Below are 23,138 nucleotides of genomic sequence, written 5' to 3' on the forward strand. Positions count from 1 at the left end.
TTTTATAGAGGAGAGGAGTGAAGAAAATTGGGGAAAATCAAATTCAAATTTCCCCCCCAAAAGACCTCCCCTCGGATACAGGATCTAGGGGGAAACAGAGGGTGCAGCTGTAAGGAATCAGGTGAGAGGGTCATGGCTGGCCAGGTTCAGAAGGTTCAGGGGGTCGGCCGGCCACTCCCCATGGCCGACCGACCAAGGGTCAAAAGGGTCAATGACAATTGCTGGTCGGCCACCTCAAAAAGGTGGCCTTCCATGTGTGCACAACACAACTATGTAGTTAAAACCCAGAAAAAAGTGAACTAGGAGAGAGAAAAGCCAACTTTTTAGAGGGGTTCAAAAGGGTCAATGACAATTGCTAGTCGGCCACCAAATATTGGTGGCCTCCCAGGTGTGTACAACACAAATATGGGGTTTAGAGTTCAAGGAAGTGGCCCCGGGGTGGTCAACATTGGCTTTCAAGTGAGGAAAACGGGCGTCGGAGAGTGATGAAGAAATAAAGCTGGCTTTTCAGAACAATTGCTGGCCTCCCACCCTCTTACAAGCTTCCTAACTATGAAAATAAGGTCTCCACCAAAAATGAACCAAAACGGATACAAAACGGAGGTTCGGGGACCGAAACGCGCGGCCTGGGGCCCCGAAAATGGGCTGTTAAGCACCGGAGGTGGCGTTCGACCACGAAGTTGGTCTCTCGGGCCACAGTGTTCCTCAAAAGGGAGTAAATAAGATGTGTGCCAAAAAACGGAGCAAACGGAGGTGGTTAGGCGGTCCCGAACCGAGGCACACGGTCGTCGGCTCTGAAAAATTAGAAACCGGGCTCCAAATGAGAAAAATGGCCTACGACCACGAAACGTAGCCTACGGCCACTGAGAGATGATCTACGAGACCTCTCCCTCCCTTTGGGAAGAGAAAACAGAGAAAACAAAGCTTGGTTCGCAAACCGAGACAAGGCACGAAAGAGTTCGGAAGTCCGGAGGCAAGGCTTGCAGCCGAGACTCTGAAACTTCTGAATGAGCACAATATGCAATACCACCGAGTGCTCAATCAGTGACGTCTGAGTCTTAAGGTCGGTCAAAAATGGGGTGTCTACAGAATGCACGCTCGAGTGAGGACTTATGTCTCACGCTCGAGCGGGAGTCGAGCGCTCGTCGAGCGTGAATTTCATGGATCCAGTACTTTTGTAGTCCGTTCGAGCGAGCTCTTTTGTCTGCATGTCCACTCGAGCGGAGAAAGCCACGCTCGAGCAGGACCCCTGCTTCAGCTAAAAATTTGAAAAGTGTTTTAAAGTGCATCTTTGCATCCTCATTCCATCCTAGGCATTCCTAGGCCTAGTTTAAGGCATCTTAATAAGGATAATACTATAGAACCACACCGAGTCAAGTTAGGGACTAAGTTATTGATTTCCAAGTGTGTAACTTAGTGTGTGTTCATCCTGTAACTGTATAGGGTTGGCATCCGAGAACGCTCACTAGCCTATCTGTAGCCCAGAACTCTGTGAGTAACAATGTTGTAAAGATATATTCAATCATGAATATTTTCTGAATGACCAACTGTACTGCTTTCTGAAATGATATTTCTTACTGAATGAATGGTTGTCTTATTTGTGAACTCTATTCGTGGCATCCATAGCAATTTACTGTTACTGTATTGTTACTGCTACTGTTACAGAGATCTCTGTCGGTTCTCATGTTGGAACCACTACTGTTTACTGATATGATGGCCATCAACTGATTGTTCGGTCTGTTAAGACCTACTGTACTGTTCTGCTATGGGATGTACCACATATGACTGCTATGACTGAATGACTGATATACTGTTATAACTGATTGTTTTAAATACTGAAAGGACATTCATTCTTAACCTCTTTACGCATATGTTATTCACTGGGCTTTAGCTCACTGTTTATATATATACATGTAGGTGTCCAGGCATCGGATCGGAGCTAGGAGCGTTGGGTTTAACTCCCTTTTTGTCAAGTCAACCACTGTGCCTCACTGAGAGGTTTCAAGTCCTTCTAGCTAGGACTTTTTGGGGTGTTTTAGACTCATCCTTTCTGTCTCTGTTTTTGTATAGACTAACTGTACCTGTACTGTACTGTTCTAATATGGATTAGGTCCCTGTCCTAGATGACTGTATATGTATGTATATACTGTTTTGGTTCTGAATGTGAATATGTATGAAAAGTCTTTTTTTTTTGTATACAAACTGTCACAGCTCATTGGATATCTTTTATTACTGTTTTGGCTTCCACCAGCCCCTGTACTCTGTATTACTGTTATTACTGTTAAGCAGGCCTTCGGTAATCACGGATTACTGGCCGGTTACGGTGCTAAACCCATAGGGACGGGTTTGGGTCGTAACAGAGTGGTATCAGAGCGATATCAAACCACGAGTTATATCGCACACACGTGTCCAAATGAGCTATAGGATGTCCTAGAAAAGTGCATAGGGCATTGCATGAACATTGAAAAAGTGTGTGTAGCCATGACATGAATATATGTGCTAATGTGTTAATATGTTTAAAGTATGCAACTGCCTATGTTTATTATTACCATAATTGTCTATAGTGAAATGGATAACGCAAGAAATGCTAATGAATCTGAATCATCTGAGGCCAGAATGACAAGGCTAAAATGAACAGTTGAAGTCTTTCCGTGTTCTGAAGCACACAAAGTGCTACTGGCTACCTTCACCTTACAAGAAGAGGCCAAAAGGTGGTGGATGCTTGTCCGTGACACCAATACTGCTATGACTTAGGGTCGGTTTAGGGGAGCCTTTTTTGAGAAATACTTTCCACAGTGTGTCAGGGACCGAAAAGTGACTAAATTTGAACAACTGAAACCAGACACTATGTTCGTAGCTGAGTACGAATCGAAATTCACTGAACTCGCCAGATACGCACCACACATGGTGGATACCGATTACAAAAAGGCCAGGAAGTTTGAAGGCGGCCTTAATGTTGAAATCCTTGACAGAATCAATGTTCTGAGACTATTGAAATATGTAGATGTTCTTGACCAAGTAATAATGGCTGAGTCGAACATCGAGGCACTGAAACAGACTGAAACACCAGGGACCGAGTGGCGTGGTAAGAGACGAGGCTTCAAGTTTAAGAAAGGCCGGAACAGTTCATTGAATAAAAAGCAAAATACAGGGTCAACAACCAGTTCCAGTCAGGGAAGTGGTTCCATACCGCCCTGTTCTGAATGTGGTAAGAACTGTAAAGGGGTTTGGTATAAAATATCTGGTGCTTGTTACAGGTGTAGCAAAGTGGGCCACATGGTCAAAGATTGCCCTTCTGCTCCTCAAGGCAATAGTAAAGCTGCAGCCAGCGCTGCAGCATCAACTGTCGCACCAAAACCTAATCTTAAAGCTATTGGAAAAGAGCCTATAAGGCAAGGCCGAGTGTTCGCACTCGTACTGGGAGATGTATAGAATAACGAGACCGTTGTGTCACGTATACTCTCAATCTGTACTCAAAATGCTTATGTTCTAATTGATTCGGGGTCTACACATTCATATGTATCGCATGTTTTTTCGCGAAAATTAAATAGACCACTGAAACCTATGAACTATCTGTTAGCTGTATCTTCACCTGTTGGAGGATCTATGACTTGTGCTTATATGTACCCTGCATGTGAAATTATTGTTGGGGATTTTCATTTGTATATTGATTTACTGCCTCCGAATATTGATCACTTTGATGTGATATTGGGAATGGACTGGTTAACAAAATATCATGCTACCATAGACAGTGTAACAAAACAAGTTGTTTTCCGTCCACCTGGATTGCCTGAATTTGTGTTTAACGGAGTTGGAGTAGTACCTCCCCCGTATCTGATTTCATCCATGAAAGCTTTTAAGCTGATTAAAAAGGGATGTAAAGGGTATCTGTGTTGCGTATTGACTGTACCTACTGATGCTAAAATTGATGTGAACAGTATTCCTATAGCCAAATAATTCCCAGATATTTTTCTAGATGATTTGCCAGGGCGTTTGATTGATAGGGAGATTGAATTCACCATTGATGTGATTTCAGGTACACAGCCAGTATCTAAAGCTCCTTGCAGAATGGCACCTACCGAACTGAAAGAATTGAAAATTCAGCTGCAGGAACTGTTAGATAAGAAGTTCATCAGGCCCAGTACTTCACCGTGGGGCACTCCAGCTTTGTTTGTGAAAAAGAAAGACGGCTCATTGAGACTCTGCATTGACTACCGTGAACTGAACAAGGTAATAGTGAAAAACAAATATCCATTGCCTCGAATTGATGATTTGTTTGACCAGTTACAGGGTGCCCAGGTTTTCTCTAAAATTGACCTTAGATCCGGATACCACCAGTTGAAAGTCAAACCAGAGGACATTGAAAAGACTGCCTTTCGAACGAGGTATGGACATTACGAATTCCTTGTTATGCCTTTCGGAGTTACTAATGCACCTGCTGCATTTATGGACTTTATGAACAGAATTTTCAAACCATACCTTGATGAATTTGTAGTTGTTTTCATAGATGACATTTTAATTTATTCCAAAAGCACAGAAGAACATGGACATCATTTGAGAACTGCCCTACAAACCCTAAGAGAATAGAAACTATATGCTAAAATGACAAAATGTGAATTTTGGCTTGACAATGTTATGTTTTTGGGACATGTAATCAGTAAAGATGAAATTTCAGTTGATTCGCAGAAAATTGAAGCAGTAGTGAATTGGCCTAGACCGACAAATGTTACCGAAGTCTGAAGTTTTCTAGGCTTAGCCGGGTATTACAGAAGGTTTGTCAAAGAATTCTCCAAAATTGCCCTACCACTGACTCAATTGACTCAAAAGGGGATATCATTTGACTGGACCGATCAGAGAGAATCAGCCTTTCAAGAGTTAAAGACTCGACTTGGGACTGCATCGATTCTTACCTTACCCTCAGGTACGGATGGTTATACTATATTTAATGATGCTTCTTAGAAGGGTTTGGGATGTGTTTTAATGCAGAATGGTAAAGTTATTGCGTATGCTTCCCGACAACTGAGACCGCATGAAAAGAACTACCCGACCCATGATTTGGAACTTGTTGTAGTAGTGTTTGCATTGAAAATCTGGCGTCACTACCTTTATGAGGCAACATGTGAGGTGTATACAAACCACAAGAGTTTGAAGTACTTCTTCACACAGAAAGAATTGAACATGAGGCAGCGGAGATGGTTAGAACTGATAAAGGATTATGATTTGCAAATTTTGTACCATCCAGGAAAAGCTAACACTGTTGCCAATGCACTGAGTCGGAATTCGATTGGAAATCTAGCCTGTTTACTCACCGGACAGAAAGAATTGCTAGGAGACCTTGAAAAATTTGAAGTTGAAATTGTTTTGTGTGAACAAGGTGGAACCTTAGCCATTATTTCTGCTCAACCGGCACTGATTGAGGAAATTAAAGAAAAACAGCAACAGGATGACTTTTTGAAAAAGATCATTGATGAACGAGAATCTAAATCGAGGCCGGATTTCAAATTTGAAAACAATGTACTGAAATTTCAGGGAATGTTGTGTGTACCGGATGATTCTGAACTGAAAAGAAGAATTCTGCAAGAGGGCCACAATTCGAAATTGTCTATCTATCCAGGAAATACGAAAATGTACCAGGACTTGAAACTGAATTTCTGGTGGCCGGGAATGAAGAAAGAGATTGCTGACTTTGTATCGAAATGTCTTCATTGCCAACAAGTTAAAGCTGAACATCAACGACCCGCAGGCTTACTGCAGCCCTTACCAATACCGGAGTGGAAATGAGAACATATCACTATGGATTTCATTGTTGGTTTACCTCGCTCCAGTAAAGGTATGGACTCAATTTGGGTTATTGTTGATAGACTGACTAAATCTGCTCACTTCTTACATGTCAAAACAATTTATAATGCGGACAAATTGGCTATACTCTATATCGATGAGATTGTTAGATTGCATGGAGTGCCTGTGTCCATTGTTTCTGATAGGGACTCGAAGTTTACATCGAGATTCTAGAAAGCCTACAGACAGCATTGGGTACTGAACTGAGATTGAGTAGTGCGTACCATCCTCAGACAGATGGCCAGTCAGAAAGAACCATCCAGACTCTAGAGGATTTACTGAGAATGTGTGTCCTTGATTTTCAGGGAAATTAGGAAAGCCACTTACCGTTGGCTGAATTCGCCTACAACAACAATTTCCATTTAAGCATTGGTATGGCGCCTTTCGAGACTTTGTATGGCAGGAAATGTTGATCTCCAATTTGCTGGGCAGAAGTTGGAGATAGACCTTTGCTTGGGCCCGAAATTGTACATGAAACCACTGAAAAAGTGAAACTAATTCAACAGAGACTGAAAATCACACAAAATTGACAGAAAAGTTATGCAGATGTTCGAAGGCGAGACAAAGAGTACGAAGTAGATGATCATGTTTTTGTCAAAGTGACACCGATAAAAGGGCAGACCTGTTTTGGGATTAAAGGCAAGTTAGCGCCGAGATATGTCGGACCGTACGAGATTATTGAAAAGATTAATCCGGTGGCGTATCAAGTAGCGCTTCCTCCTAAAATGGAGCATATGCATAACGTGTTCCATATTTCAATGTTGAGGGATTACCTCCAGGATCCCTTCCATGTGATTGAGCCTACCCGTGTAGTGCTAAGTGATGACTACACTTATGAAGAATGGCCTATTCAGATTGTAAACCGATGGATCAAGAAGTTAAGGAACAAAGAAATTCCGTTAGTGAAAGTTGATTGGCAAAACCATGGTGGCGTATATGCCACTTGGGAGAGGGAAGACGATATGATCAAGATATGTCCTGAACTGTTCCCTCTGGATCCAGTGTTCTTCCAAAATGAAGGTAATTCGAGTTTGGAGGACCAAACTCTTTGTAAGGAGGGGAGACTGTGACAACCCTCACCACTGATTAGTGCTAATCTATGATTAAGTATGTTAAGTGACTGATTGACTGAAATTCTGACTAATTGATTGAGTGTATTAGTTTGAATGTATGTCTATCTGTTTGACTGCTAAATGATCTGTTCATGTTTTATGTTTTAAACTGCAAATTGAAGGCCTTATCGGCGGCCGAATCTGAAATCGATTAATGTTTTGTGCTAATTAGAATTTATATGATTTTATGGTAGATTTGATTGAAATGTGATTTAGAATGATTAAATTAGATTAATTAAAGCTAAATACATTAGTTTGAGTTAATTACCAAAATGCCATCTAATGGGCCACTTTTATTAACATCTTGAGGCTTGAACTACACACTTAGACACAACATTTCTTCAGCCCTTTTCTTGAGTCTAAACCGTGTGAGAGGTAGAGTGAGAGACATTGGTTTCAACTAGGAATTCTTGCTTGAACTTGGAAGAATTGAAGGAAATTTGCATGATTGAGCTTCTAGACTTGAAATTGAAGACCTAAGATAGGAGAATCACCTTCTTGAACTTGTATTTAAGTTGTATCTTGCATGTTTCATGGAAGTTTGGTGATTAGAGTCTAGAATTGGTTCAAAATGTTGAATTGAAGCTTAAATCATGCATGCATGTACATGTTCTGGCATTTTGAGGTTGATTTCATGGAAATCCTCACATGCATGTCCATATTCTAGCTTTGGTCCATGAATTCAGCATGTTTTTGGAAGGATTGACTCATTTGTTCTTGTATTAGAAGCTTTGAAGTTGATTAAATTCATGCATGTTGCATGTACATCATGTTCTTGAAGTTTTGTTTGGAAATGGGTTCAATTGAACTACCTTTGGGCTTTGATTTTGCAAATTGATCTTTGAAACATGTCATATTATGAGTTTTAAAGTGTTTTCCAGAAAATTAGCCCAAAAGAATCGAATTTGATGCTTTAAATGTTGAGTTTCATGCTTGGAGACAAATCTGGAAATTCCATATTTTGGATCCACGCTCGAGTGGGGAACACCACGCTCGAGCATACACTCTGAGTTCATGCAGTCCGCTCGAGCGGGGAAAGTAACGCTTGAGTGTGAAATGCGTGTATCCAGTACTTTGCATGTGTTTACAGTCCACTCGAGCGAGGGAATGCACGCTCGAGCGAGGACTTGTGTCTCACGCTCGAGCGGGGGTCGAGCGCCCGTCGAGCGTGAATTTCATGCATCCAGTACTTTTGCAGTCCGCTCGAGCAAGGAAAGTCACGCTCGAGCGGAGCTCTTTTGTCTGTATGTCCACTCGAGCGGAGAAAGCCACGCTCGAGCGGGACCCCTGTTTCAGCAAAAAATTTGAAAAGTGTTTTAAAGTGCATCTTTGCATCCTCATTCCATCCTAGGCATTCCTAGGCCTAGTTTAAGGCATCTTAATGAGGATAATGCTATAGAACCACACCGAGTCAAGTTAGGGACTAAGTTATTGATTTCCAAGTGTGTAACTTAGTGTGTGTTCATCCTGTAACTGTATAGGGTTGGCATCCGAGGACGCTCACTAGCCTATCTGTAGCCCAGAACTCTATGAGTAACAATGTTGTAAAGATATATTCAATCATGAATATTTTCTGAATGACCAATTGTACTGCTTTCTGAAATGATATTTCTTACTGAATGAATGGTTGTCTTATTTGTGAACTCTATTCGTGGCATCCATAGCAATTTACTGTTACTGTATTGTTATTGCTACTGTTACAGAGATCTCTGTCAGTTCCCATGTTGGAACCACTACTGTTTACTGATATGATGGCCATCAACTGATTGTTCGGTCTGTTAAGACCTACTGTACTGTTCTGCTATGGGATGTACCACATATGACTGCTATGACTGAATGACTGATATACTGTTATAACTGATTGTTTTAAATACTGAAAGGACATTCATTCTTAACCTCTTTACGCATATGTTATTCACTGGGCTTTAGCTCACTGTTTATATATATATATGTAGGTGTCCAGGCACCAGATCGGAGCTAGGAGCGTTGGGTTTAACTCCCTTTTTGTCAAGCCAACCACTGTGCCTCACTGAGAGGTTTCAAGTCCTTCTAGCTAGGGCTTTTTGGGGTGTTTTAGACTTATCCTTTCTGTCTCTGTTTTTGTATAAACTAACTGTACCTGTACTGTACTGTTCTAATATGGATTAGGTCCCTGTCCTAGATGACTGTATATGTATGTATATACTGTTTTGGTTCTGAATGTGAATATGTATGAAAAGTCTTTTTTTTTTGTATACAAACTGTCACAGCTCATTGGATATCTTTTATTACTGTTTTGGCTTCCACCAGCCCCTGCACTCTGTATTACTGTTATTACTGTTAAGCAGGCCTTCGGTAATCACGAATTACTGGCCGGTTACGGTGCTAAACCCATAGGGACGGGTTTGGGTCGTGACAGAGTGGTATCAGAGCGATATCAAACCACGAGTTATATCGCACACACGTGTCCAAATGAGCTATATGATGTCCTAGAAAAGTGCATAGGGCATTGCATGAACATTGAAAAAGTGTGTGTAGCCATGACATGAATATATGTGCTAATGTGTTAATATGTTTAAAGTATGCAACTGCCTATGTTTATTATTACCATAATTGTCTATAGTGAAATGGATAACGCAAGAAATGCTAATGAATCTGAATCATCTGAGGCCAGAATGACAAGGCTAAAATGAACAGTTGAACTGCTAACTGAGGCCTTAAGGCAACAACAAAACCAACAGCTCATTGGACATCTTTTATTATTATTTTGGCTTCCGCCAGCCCCTGTACTCTGTATTACTGTTATTACTGTTAAGCAGGCCTTCGGTAATCACAGATTACTGGCCGGTTACGGTGCTAAACCCATAGGGGCGGGTTTGGGTCGTGACAAAACAGGGGTAGATCCACCACTTTGACTTAAGCTACTAGAAGATCCCGTATTTTGTTTCTTATTCACAACAAACGAACGACCCTTTTTGAAACTGTTTCCAGATCTTTTCCTCTTCCAATCAGTTGTTGGAACAAAAGGTTGTTTCTTTGCTACCAAAATGGCTTCCGCCATCAATGCCCTATCAAGCACATTCACATACGTAGGTAGGTTAAGGACTCCTACCCGATCTAATATATCTAAATCCAATCCATCCTCAAATTTCCAAACCTTCTTGTAGTCCGTGTCTACCATATGAGGCGCAAATCGAGCTAGTTCAGTGAATTTGGCCTCATACTCGGCCACGGACATGTTGCCTTGCTTGAGTTCTTGAAATTCTAAAACCTTTCGGTCCCGGAAGCACTGCGGAAAGTACTTGTCATAGAAGATCGTATTAAATTGAGCCCATGTCATATTCCCGTTACTATTTCAGACCAATAACCACCATCTCCGGGCTTCGTCTTTTAGGGTATAGGTGGCCAAAAGAACTTTATGAATCTCGGAATAGGGGAATACTTCAAACAATTTCTCCATTTCCAACAACCATGTTTCAGCCTTTAACGGTTCAATACCTCCTAGGAAAGTTGGCGGTTTCATCTTCATGAACTTCTGAGTCGGGTTAATTATGTCACTGTTATCTGGCTCATGTTGTGTTGGTGGTGGCGGGGGAGGCAAGGGTTGCTGCCTCAGTTGTTGTGTCAGTGTTTCAGTCAGAGCTGCAAGCATTTGTTCTATACGGCTCATGCGAGCCTCTGAGGGTTCACTTGTATCATTACTTCTTGCATTTTCCATGACACTATAAAGAGACAAGGTAAGAATAAACATAGGAATAATCTTGTTCATTTCTTTCAATTTCATTTGTTTAGGTTCAAATTCAGTTTCCACAGTTATATAGATTAGCACATATTCACACATGCAGATGAAATGTCCCTAATTCTTTTCTAAGACATCCTATAGCTCACATGGACTTTTGTGTGTTGTATAACTTGTGCTTTGATACCACTCTATCACGACCCAAACCCACCCCTATAGGTTTAGCGTCGTAACCGGCCAGTAATCCTTGGATTACCAAAGGCCTCTTAATAGAATAACATATAATTAAGGGTTGCGGAAGCAACATATAAACATACATAGTCCATTGAGCTGTGCTGACATATATGAGACAAAATTTTCAAACAAACTTATATGTATATATATACATGTAACATCATAAACACATTGGTCTCACATCATGCATTTACACAGATAAGGTCAAAATGAAACTTAGCCTAAATACAGATAAACAGAACAAAAATAAAGCCTTGACATGGTCTTCTCAAAAGGAACCTCCACAGGAGGAATGGTGGTTGGCTGATAAAAACAGAATCTTAGGCCATCAACTCTGGGCCTGGTTACGTGCCTGGTCACCTACATACATAATATAAATAGTGAGCTGGAGCCCAGTTAATAATAACAGAGTAAAGCGTTTAATAAATGTTGTCCATAACAGTTACAGAAAACAGAATTCAGTAGTTATCAGAAATGGATTCATAATTATGTTCAGAAATCATAGGTCATAACAGATACAGGTTCAGAATCATATTCATAATCAGAATTTGTAGTTAAACATATGTGGTCCATTCATTAGTACTAGCAGAAACAATTGACCCATAAAGGGACGGCCATAGCCATAAAGGCATACAGTTGACTCACATGGACAGAGACGGTACAGTTGACTCATAAGACGTACAGTTGGCCCATAAATGGGACGTATACATAAGGATCTATAACAGTTGGCTCATGAGACGTACAGTTAACCCATAATTGGGACGTAACAGAATAGATAACATTGTAGACGTCCCCCGAACGCCCCGGGAGAGGGAGTCCCCGTTCTGTTCATTTGGGGTCACCACAGCTCAGGACTCTCAAATAGTCATGGTTCTAAGTCTGAACCAAAGAGTCCAACTCCGGCAAATCGTTTTGAGAAAACAGATTTTTTGAAAGAAGTGCCAAACATGGACTGCTTTGCCAGATATAGAGTCGCCACCTAAATATTTTATTTTTGGGGAAATTTAGGAAACCCTGACTCGTTTTCCTAAGGCCACGTGTCCGTCATCACCAAAGTTGCCTCGGCTCGGGAACTTGGGTACGATTGGGGAAGGTCACTTCGTGAGCACCCCCGCTCGCCCGATCAAAGATCGGCCTCTACTAACCATGATATCTAGTTTTGAAAATATTGTGTGTTCTTATTCTGGTTATTAGCCTAGATTACTATGTGATGCGCACAACATATAAGTATAGACTGGATCGCCTGAAGTGGAACAAAACATTTCATGTTTGTTTTTTTGAAAGATGGTTTGCTACTCGCAAGTAGGCTTAAAGATGCAGATTTTGCCACCCTCAGGTGGGCTTAAGAAAAGATGGTTTTGCCACTATCTAGTGGGCTTAAAACTCACAGTTAATGATTTGTTCCAATCCAGATAACCCAACCTTCACCCACAGGCATTCAGGCAGTTATATCACATAAGCAAATAGCCTCATAGTAAGCATGCTATTCATGGCAGCCACTCACACGCATGCAAGGATGCTAAAGCATAAAACTCACCGAGTACTCCAAGCCAAAAAAGAAGCTAATTAGAAATCTATGCATGATCCTAATTATACAGAAGTGCCTACTGCAACACATGCAAAAATGCAACTATAGCAGGCTCGGCTATTCTAAACATGGCATATGAGATGCAACAGCTAACAAGTATTTAACTTTGAAATTGAAATACAAATGCAGTTAGTATGATACGCCGAGCCCGGTGCATGCAAAACAGATGAATGAATGCAAACATGCTATCATACTGTATGCTAATTGAAACATGCCCTAATCTAACCATCATAAGCGGATAAATAAAAGGGAGAAAGACGTGGGGTTGGAAGACATACAACACACACACGCATACTTATTACAGTTATGCCCTCGCGCAGAGGGTCCGAATGAATAAGTACAGTCCCAAATAATACAGTCCAAATAATACAGTCCGAATATAAACAAATTCCTAATTAATTTACAAATTAACTAAGAAAGCCATAAACTGGCATGCAAGCCAGGGACTGCCTTGACTCTGATGAACAATGCATGTCTGGGCTGCCTTGCGCGGAAATCCACTAGGATGCCCCAATTAGCCTCTGTTTTACAATTACTCTTGGAAAGCGCGCCAAGCTCCGAGAGGTTGCTGATTCTTGATTTGCTGCAACAGAGAGCAGGAAAGGGGCATAGCAATGTATTTTCACAAATGTATGCATGTCTCGATCCTCGTGCCACCAATCACGCATATCGATGCATGATGGCCGAGGAGTCGAATTGTGAAACTCAATATGGAATGAATGCACATGAAAGCTCAACTAAAACCTAACTCCATCATGGATGATCCGGAATGTCGGTGACTTGGAATTGAGACACGTTCCGTCACTCGAAGTACGAAACGTACCTCGTTTCCCGTGCCCGGGCTAACTCCTACCCCAAACACGATGCAATATGCATGATATGCATGAATGCAACTAATATACAACCTAGCATGCACAACGCTATGAAATGGCATACACGATGCACGAGGTAACATGGCATACACAATGCGCTAACATACAACCTAGCATACACAATGCTATGAAATGAAATGGCATACACAATGCATAAATGGACTTACACTAATACAAGTGGACCTCAGCCACACTCGCATAAGAGGCGATCAGATGAAAATAAGACAACTCGAAATGCGTGCACACATGCACGCAAACCGAGGATCGACCCTAAGGCACCAAAATGCCACTCTAACAAGACATGGCAAAACACAAAATATGGCATATTAGCATGCAAATTTCAGAACTAAAATATAACCCAAAACAGTCCCGAATCATGACAATATAGCCCCCGATGCATGAAATGGTCCCGAAATGCAAGATTAAGCACATGAAATGACTTGTAGCTACATCAAGCATGCATTATTTGCTTATGACATGTGAAGACAGATTCAAGGAAGTCCCAAAATAAGCATGTTCACAGTTCTAAGCAATACCAAACAGCAAACACAAATAGGGCAAAACTAGCATGCAAAAATGGCCCTAAATGTGAGATAAAGAAGCAACTCACAGCTTCTGACCTCAAAAAGATTAGGGCCCTTCAACAAAGTTGAAGAGGGGCCCAAAATATGATCTTTTACAGTTTATGACAAACCACAAAAACCAGCACAGGTATGGCTAAGCTCTCATGCAAGAAATGGGCCAAAAGATGGACAAAGAAGCAAGTGGTGGTTGCTGGCCTTAAACACAAAGGGGCCCTTCAACAATGTTGAAGAGGGGCCAAAGATAATGCATTTTACAGTTGATGGCCGGACCCAAAACAGTATGAAAATATGTTCAAAATGCTATGCAAAATGAGACCCAAAAGAGAGGTATAACACAAAGTATATAAAAGATGCCTCAAAGCATGAAAGACCCTTAATGAAACATGAAGAATGGGTCAAAATAAGACTTTTTTTAGTTCTGAAAAGAGACCAAAAACAGAAGCACAATAGGCTAACAAATCATGCAAAAATGGAGCCAAAATAGAGATATAAAGGCAAGTGGAAGATAGGAGGCACAAATATCATTGAGCCCTTCAACAACATTGAAGAAGGGCTCAAAATAAGCCCCTTTACAGTTTATGACATGCCTCAAAACAGATTATACCTAGGCCAAAAATACTACACAAGATAATGGCATATAAGAAGGATAATGAAGCAAGTGCATCAAGGGGGCCTCAAACAGTGAGGGACCCTTAAACAAAAGTGAAAAGGAGCTCAAAAAAATGTCACTTTCAGTTAGGGCCGGAGCTCAAAACAGCAAGCAAATATGACTTAGAAATGAATCAAGAAAAGACTAGAAAAGGGAAAATGGAAGCTCACCCTTGAAGACTTCTCTTTTGGCAACTCTTGGCTTGAGTTTTGTGGTTCCTTAGCTCTGGAAATCAGCTTCTAGCTGCTGGAATGGAGGATGGAAGGATAGGGCTAGGTGGTGGTGAAGAAAAATGGGTAGGACTTGAGAGGTTGGAGGGTTAAAGTGTATAGAGGGAGAGAGATACAACAAGAGGCTTAGGGGGGAAATTTTGTAACCCTAATATCAGAGCTGAAGCCTCTGATATATAGGCAAAAAGAGGGGGGAAAAGGGGGAAAAAAATGGAGGGAAAACATGTCAAGTTTCCCTCCAAAATGCAGCCCCCCGGATACAGAATCTGGGGGGAAAATGAATGCATATTTGCATTGTAGATGATGTAAGGATCATGGCCGGCTGCTTATCTAGGTTGCAGGTGGCCGGCCGGCTACTTCACATGGCCGGCCGGCCAAGGGTCAAAAGGGTCAAGTGTGATTAATGGCCGGCCACCACAAATAGAGAGCCTCTGATGTGTGCACTAGGGGTGGGCGCGGGTCGGTTGCGGCCACGGAACCTCCAATCTGCCATCCGTCCGCCAGATTGGCGGATTGAAGAAAATCAATCCGCATCCGTCCGCCAATCCGGCGGATGTGGATTGAGCGGATTGGCGGATGGATGCGAATCGGTTTGGCGGTTTAAAATTTTATAAATTTTCAACATAATTCAACTTGTGCACTTCCTCAAACGAAAAAAGAAAAAAAAAAAGAAGAAAGTATTACAGTCAATGACTTAAAAAAATATTACAATCACTGTATGCCTTATCCAAAGAAAAAAAGTTTGAAACTTTAGAATATCATGATCACTGCATGCATCATCCACATATTACAATCACAGTATGATTCATCCCCATAAAGTATTACAATCTGTGATTCTTAAAATATAATAACAATTCAAATCACCAAAACCATGAACAGAGCAGTAGTAGAGATTGAATGTCTCTGTATTGTTACATCTACATATGTTTTTGAAAACAAAAACCAACCAGCATATATCATATTTTCTATTTATTATTTTTAGAGTTACATTTAAAAACTAAAAAATATATATGAATAATACGTTTATTTTTTTCAATTCAAAAAATATATTCAAGTTGAAAACTTTTTTTCAACAGAATATTTAAACTCTTTTTCAATTGAAAACACAAATATAATATTTAAACAAATTGAAAATACAAAGTCTTATAAATTACTAGGGGTGCTCGCGATTTGGCGGTTTGGCGGTTCGGTTGCGGCCAAAAAATCTCAAATCCGCCATCCGTCCGCCAAATTGGCGGATTTGAGAAAATCAATCCGCAACCGTCCGCTCGTCATCACGCATCCGTCCAAAATGCGGCGGATCGGTTTGGTTCGGTCGGTTTTGGCGGATCGGTATATCCGCTGCTCACCCCTAGTGTGCACAACACAACCCTGTGGTTGAACACTAGAAAAAAGTGAACCAGGAGAGATAACAACCCACTTTTCAAAGGGGTTCAAAAGGGTCAACAACAATTACTGGCCGGCCACCAAATATTGGTGGCCTCCCAGGTGTGTACATCACAAATATGTGGTTTAGGGTTCAAGAAAATGGCCTAAGGGTGTTCAACATTGGCTTTGAAGTGAGGAAAATCGGGCGACGGAAGGCGATGAAGGGATAAAGTTGGCTAACAGAACAATTACTGGCCTCCCACCCTTCTACGGCCTTCTTACCAATGAAACAGAGGTCCCTGCCAAAAATGAACCAAAACCAATGCAGAATGAAGGTTCGGGGGCCGAAACACGCAGTTCGGGGCCCCGAAAACTGGCTGTTAAGCACCGGGAGTGGTGTTCGACCACGAAGTCGGTCTCTCGGACCACAGTGTCCCTCAAAAGGGAGCAAATAAGAAGTATGCCAAAAATTGGAGCAAACGGAGATGGTTAAGCGGTCCCGAACCGAGGCACGCGGCCAACGGCTCCGAAAAATCGGAAACCGGACTCCAAATGGGCAAAATGGCCTACGACCATGAAACGTAGCCTACGGCCACTGAGAGATGATCTACGAGACCTCTCCCTCCCTTTGGGAAGAGAAACAGAGAAAACCGAGCCTGGTTCGCAAACCGAGGTAAGGCACAGAAGAGCCCGGAAGTCCGGAGGCAAGGCTCGCAGCCGAGACTCTGAAACTTCTGAGCAAGTACAATATACGATATCACCGAGTGCTCAACTGATGACGTCTGAGTCTCAAGGTCGGTCAAAAATGGGGTGTCTACAAATATATGTCATCTGAAGCTAAGAATGCCACGAATACATTTCAGAAACATTGGACAACCATTTATTCATATAGAAAATAATATTTCAAAAACAGATCATCTTATATCATTCAGAAAATACCTATAATTGAACATAATTTTACAAAGTTATTACTCATAATTAACAGAGGGCTCCAAGGCAAACAGACAGAATGGGCAAATCAGATGTCTTACGGCACGTGACCTACACAGTTACAGAACAAACACGTATTGAATTACACTCCCGGAAACATTAACTTAATTCTTTCTTCTCTTGGTGTGTTTCTACTTCTTATCCTTATTATGGTGTCTTAATCTTAGCCTAAGAATACCTAGGATGCAATGAGGACGCTAAATGCACTTGAAAACACTTAACAAAAATTGCTAAAAACAGGGGTTTCGCTCGAGCACAGCTTTCTTCGCTCGAGCGAACATGCAAAATGCGAGTGGTCGCTCGAGCGTACATTCTTTCACTCAAGCGGTTTGTAAACTTTGTAAAAGTGCTAGTTGCTTGTTTTTTCCGTTCGATGCTCACTCGACTCTCACTCGAGTGTGAGACTCATGCCCTCGCTCGAGCGGTCTGCCAAACATGCAAACTTCTGAGAGCATGCATTTTACGCTCGAGCGTACTTTTGGTCGCTCAAGCGGAAGTGCAAAATAAAGATGGTCGTTCGAGCGCAGGATTTGTTGTTCGAGCGTGGAAGCAAAATTCTGGAATTTCCAGAATTGTTTCCAAGCTTCAAACTCAACCCCAAAGCTATAAATAATGGTTTCTTAGGCCAAAAGCTTAAGGAAACTCTTGTAAACTTGTAAAACATCATGAAATAAGAATCATTACTCAAAATTATGGCTCAATAACATGCAATTGTACAAAATCAAGCTTGAAATGTGAAAACATAACATGAACATGACATGCATGAAATGATTTGAGCTCCAAGTTTCTGAATCATGATCAAATGAGATGTTTAGGTCTAAAACATGTTGAATTCCTTGAACAAAACCAAGATACTAACATGCATGTGAGAATTCTCTTGAAAATAACTTCAATTATGATCAAATGAACATACATGCATGATTTGCTCTTTTCTTCTAGTTCATTAGATTAATTCATGCATTGATTTACTTAATTCTCTTAGTTCCTTACTTAAGTAAGTCTAACATAAAGCTTAAGGGTCGATTCCTTACCTAGGGTTCACAATTCCTTAAATTCTAGTGATCTCTTGCTTAATCTCATCAATTCCCTTTAATTCCTCTAGTAATTGCTAGCTTGACTTCAATTCTCTTCGAGATGGCTCTAATCTCCCCATTCTCTCTCTCACGGTTGGTATCAACAAAATGATGAAAAAATGTGAGTTGAGATGCATATAGAAGCCTTATATAGGCTTGGTTAGTGGACTAATTAATTAGGCTTACCACTAATCAAATGAGTATTAATTATTCTAATTATTTCGTTCCAAATCGAATTTCAATTGAACTTACCATAAAATTCTAAAAATTCCAAATAACACGTATACCAAGTCAATTTCTGAATGGGATGCCCATAAGGCCTTCAATTCGCAAACCGAGACAGAAACAGAAACATATATTTCTACGTTAAACAGATATAAACACAAATAAGGCAACACACATATGCAATTTAATTCAGAATTTCTCTTAATTACAGATTAAGCTTATTTAACCACGAATTAACATAAATTAGAGGTTGGAGTTGTTACAGTGTTCATAGTTGTTAGTTGGGCTGAAATGTTGTTCATACTGTTCTGTTTTGGTGTCCATAGTTTTTTACTGGTGCTGTGTGCATTCACATTGTGCAGTTGTTAATAAACAAATGGGAACATTGCCCACTATAGGAACATCAAGGAAATGGCTAATTCTTGTTTTTTTTTGCATCACTTTTAACACAAATTCTTATAAAAAAAAATGGACACTAATTCCAACACGAACATCCCCATGAACAACCAAACCCATGATTTATATTAATGGAAACTTACTGAACATCCAGATGTCCGGTTCATTTGATGAGAATATGAGATTGAAAGAGAGAGCTCCCACCAAGTAAAGTGACTTGCCACAATTTTTTTTGCACCGAGTAGATTTTAGAATAGAAAATAACACAAATTCTAGGGCCACATTACCATCACAGTCAGTGGTAAAAGCATTCTAAAGAAGTCCTAATTCTCCAGGTCCCAAATCAGTCTACGGATCAGAAGACCCATAATTAGAAGCCCAAATGTCCCAAACCAGAGGACCTAATAGAGAGAGAGAGAGAGAGAGAGAGAGAGAGAGAGAGAGAAGAACTCACTGAAGAGTGGGTCGCCGTCAAGAGTGGGTCACCGGTGAAAGTGGGTTCGGTGGAGGAGAAGGAGTGTGTGTGAGGTTGAGAAGGAGTTTGTGTGAGGCTGTATAGCTTTGGGCAAGAGAATTTACTTTTCAATTTTCAATATATATATATTTTTTATAACCGTTGGATCTGGTTGTCCAGATCTTAACCGTTGCACAGAGGATTTGAAGGAGAGACCTCAAGGAGAGGATCTGAACTCAGATTATTGTCCCAGCAAAATTGTTCATATGTTAAAAGTACACTAAAATATTGTTTAAAAATTCTCATATATTTAAAAAAATTTAATTACATCATAATGGGTAAATTATATTGAACTCTCTTAACAATTAAAAAAATATAATAAATTTTATAATTTTGACATAATTATATTAAGTTTCTTTAAGATTTTAATTTATATAACACTTAATATTTTTTTTATCAATAATTTGTCAGCTATATGAATGAAAAAAATAATAGTATCATATATTTTACATTCCCAATTTTTGTATTTTCACATTATCTATATGAGTGTCAATCAATTTAAGGAGTTGTTCGGCAATGACTTTTTTAATTGACGTTTTGACTTTTTTGACTTTTTTAACTTGTGAATTTTTTGTTTGTTTGGTTTTTTTGGCTTTGGAATGGCAAATTTTTTTTGTCCTTTTGTGATTTTTGACTTTTTTAATTTTTTTTTATTCTTTTATGGTTTTTTAGCCTAGAAAGAAAACCAAACCGGGGCTAACATTGGTAAAAAAAAAAAAAGGGTCTATCATTGAATGCAATCATGGAATATAAATTTAATAATAAACACATAATTCAATTACATAATTATTTTGTGATTATAAAATATTTGAATAAAAAAAATGTGCAACACTATCACAAAAATAAAGTAACACTTCCCATCACAAAATGCATAATTTCATTTTTAAATATCAAATTATTGCAACTTCTATAAAAATATATATATATATATATATATAACATTTATCAAAAAATATGTAACAAGCTACATATATCCCATTTACATATTTTGTAATAGAGAACCGTAATTCTCACTTTACTTTACTCCAAATGCACTATCTTTTATGTATCTCACTCTACTTTATTCCAAATGCATTTTTTTTTTTGTCCTTATTATACATAGAATGGAGTGTATTTTGAGTAAAATGGAACAAAAATAGCGGCTCCCTTTGTAAAATCTTATTATTTATGAATGTGTTCTATTTTAAGATTAATTTCTATATTCCTGACAAAATTATTGAATATTAAGTAATGGGATTAGCTCGATTGGCTAGAACTTTTACACTTCACTAGGAGGTCAATAGTTTAAATCTATTTTATTTTCATTACTATGATTGTAATTCATTGAGTTATATTGTGATATCTTATATGAATCAAATTTTAAAAAAAATGTCGCGTTTGGTTTAATTTTGGAATCATGATTCCAATAAAAAAAATTCAAAACTCACAACAAAAACACTCAATTCAATTTTTTTTCAAAAACTCTTTTCAAAATTCAAAACTCCAAACTCTTTTCAAAATTCTATTTTAAAAAAAAAAATTAAATTTTTTTGAAAAATAACTTTTTAGATTTTTTTAAAATTTTTTTGAAGATTTTTTTTAAAATTTTTTTTAATTGGTGGCCAAATAAATTGTTATTATTTAGATATATATGGGCGATTTGAAATTTGTAAAAATTAATTTTTTTAAGAATTAAATATTTTTTAAAAAATAAAATAAAATTAGAAAATATTTAAAATGAAAACTATTTTAAAAAATACAGTGTACAAATATAGTAAATACAATGCACATTAAAAAAATAAATGAATATTTACAGTAAAAAATATTTACCCTATTTTTTTTTTTTAACATTTAAAACAATTTCAAAATACAATTCAATTTTTGTTTTTTTTAAAAAAATATTTGTACGGAGAGGAAATATTCGTCGCTCTCTATTCTCCTCGTGTCCAATTTCGTTTCACTCCGAATAACCTGAAAACACAATGACGGTGAGCTATTTAGTGGGTGTTGACTGGAATACCCCTCCGACAGTCAAGTTAGCACACTTAGAGAGAAAGAAAGAGACGGGAGACAAAGAGATAGGTAGCTTTAATAATCAGAAGTTCCAGGCCTATGCATGAAGGTGCAACACCGCTTATATAGTTTCTGCGCGCTCCTCTCTATCCGTCTTCCTCCTGACGCGTGGATATGTTCCCCTCTTACCTTCTTCCATGTGTAAGCACAAATACCGCCAAACACCAAATGGCAAAACTACCTAACGGTATTAACATGTACGAACGGCGGAATTTTCTTCTTGCAAACCAAACATGCCACATAACACTTCTTACCGAGCTGTGCCTAGCGTGCCGCCATAACCTTCCCTTGGGACCGCACTACCTACTCGGTCCCGTCGATCAAATTGGAATGTGGGCTCAACCGAGCTCCACATTCCACAATGAGCTTTTGCTCAGTCGAACCTGGTCTTTTGAGGACAAATTTCATTCGACTTAGCATAACACACATCTCCAGATCGGGCTAGTGCCTTAGACTTGTCCCAACTTGACCAAGCTAAAACCTCGGTCCAGCGCGTATCTTACATCTAACCGAGCAAAAACCTTGACTCAGGCCCAAACTAGCTCGGCCTGTACCAGGTCATAAATCTCCCTCTCAAAATTCATAATCAAATAAGTTTTTCTTTTTCTAAACTCATTTAAAAAATTTATCTTTTAAAATATGACATTGTTTGTTATAATTTAAAAAAGTCAAAAAATCACTATCTTATTCACATCATCTTATTTAAGTCACATCATCTCTCTACCACATTATTTCAAACCCAACTCATATTTCATAAAAAGTCAAAAAGTATATTTATTTAGATCATTCAAAACCACCACATAATTTCATATTTAAATTATAATTTTAAAACTAAACTAAATCAAATAAAATCAAAATTGTTGAATATTTTTTTCATTTTGAATGGTTTGAAAACAAAGTCCTACAAATGGAGAGCGATGCCAAAATACCAATGGGGCCAAAAATCTCGGCTACAAATCGATGATAACAATCAAAGCTTCGCTGTTACCCCTTCATAAGCACCACTCGACTTTTGGGTCCACTTTCAATTCCCTCTCAACAATTGTTTTCTTTCTTAGGATTCGTTTGTTATCAACATTTGGGTTGGGTTGAAATTATTTTAATCACAAAAAGATAAAATAAATTTTTTAAAGATAAAATAAATTTTTTAATTAAATAAAATAAAATATTATATTCAAATTATAATAATTATTATTTTTTTACAAAATTTAAAATAATTTATCTCAAATAAAATATTTTAATTATAAACTAAAATAATAAAAAAAATTAAAAAATCAACCCAGATTTGAAGGCCTAATATTTGAAATGAAAAATGCTTGGGAGCACTAATTAGTGCTCCTACTAATTAGGTGACAATGGGTCTCGCCATTAATGATGTAATGTTTTGATTTTAGAGTTGTATTTTTTTTTTTTTTACTTTTTTAATGCATTAGTGTTATTAGTGATGATGTTTTTAGTGAGATGAATCATTGTTGATTTGAAAAAGTCTTACAGTCAATATAATGTTAGAATAATGTTCAAGAGCTCAAATTTGGCCCCTCTAATCCCTCTAATCCCCAAAACGACGTCGTTTTGGGGATTTTTTTTTTTTTTTCCTTTTCTTTTTTCTTCTTCCATGTTCGACTCTGCAACAGCTCGGAGGGAGAGGGAGAGAAAGAGAGAAGAAGAGAGGAAGGGAGAAGAGATCGTCGCCCA

The sequence above is a fragment of the Camellia sinensis genome, chromosome 5 (genome assembly GCF_055761805.1).
Source record: "Camellia sinensis isolate YWXY chromosome 5, ASM5576180v1, whole genome shotgun sequence".
Lineage (NCBI taxonomy): Eukaryota > Viridiplantae > Streptophyta > Magnoliopsida > Ericales > Theaceae > Camellia > Camellia sinensis.